Source organism: Crinia signifera, unplaced genomic scaffold (genome assembly GCF_055691185.1).
Source record: "Crinia signifera unplaced genomic scaffold, ASM5569118v1 HAP2_SCAFFOLD_246, whole genome shotgun sequence".
NCBI lineage: Eukaryota > Metazoa > Chordata > Amphibia > Anura > Myobatrachidae > Crinia > Crinia signifera.
The window spans coordinates 62,501-63,323 of record NW_028142139.1 but is presented as its reverse complement, the minus strand read 5'-3'; the positions used below and the strand labels follow the sequence as shown (position 1 = coordinate 63,323).

The 823-nt window shown below is 50.7% G+C and overlaps 1 long non-coding RNA gene across 1 annotated transcript in view; it reads left to right on the top strand.

Annotated features, from left to right (window-relative positions):
• Positions 1-648: 648 nt before the first annotated feature.
• Positions 649-823, top strand: part of LOC146054525 (uncharacterized) — a 20,338-nt gene continuing 20,163 nt past the window's right edge. Inside the window, exon 1 of the long non-coding RNA XR_014468217.1 lies at positions 649-823. This exon is cut by the window's right edge and continues 41 nt beyond it. This is a non-coding gene — a long non-coding RNA (uncharacterized LOC146054525).

Here is an 823-nt window from a genome sequence, read left to right as displayed (position 1 = left end):
AGACTACAGTGTGGGGCTGGTGTGATGGGAGACTACAGTGTGGGGCTGGTGTGATGGGAGACTACAGTGTGGGGCTGGTGTGATGGGAGACTACAGTGTGGGGCTGGTGCGATGGGGGACAGTGTGGGGTAGGTGCAATGGGGTTAGGTTTTTTTTCCTTGAAATGCCGCCTGCCACCGCTGGGAATAAAGAATAATCCGCGTGGCATTATGTGCATTTTGGCTCAATCCGCGTGGCATTATGTGAATTTTGGCTCAATACGTTTGGCATAATGTGTAAGGGGCAAGTATAATGGGGTCTATTATTTTGTTGCAGAATGTGTAGAAGTGGTATATGGTGTGGAACACTACACAAGGCCAATTTTGAGTGTCCACACCCTCTTTTCCTGAGCGCTCGCGCACAAATGTGTTGACACTATTGACACCAAGGTGGGCCTGTGTACTTTAAATGCCAGGACCTATTTTTAATCCCCTTCCCGCCCTTTATCTGCTCTCTGAGCGTGCACACTGGCACCATCTCTTTGCAAGTTTTTGAACAGGATTCTCCTAAACTCACTATGCCGCTATTTTTACATACTGTTGTAGACCAGCATTTTTTTTTTTTAAATATGGATGTTTTCCTCCTCTTCCCTCCCCTTCAGGATGCTACTAAAACCTTGCTGCCACTGAGGACCCCCAGGACGTTGCTCAGGACACCGCCCAACATAGACGGGAAGGATACAGGCGGGGAGACAGCTGCCCCAACTCCGCCCCCAGGGCGCTGCGGCAGAGAACACAGCCCAACGCTGCTGGGAACGACGCTGAGGAGGAGAGAGGTGCCCTAT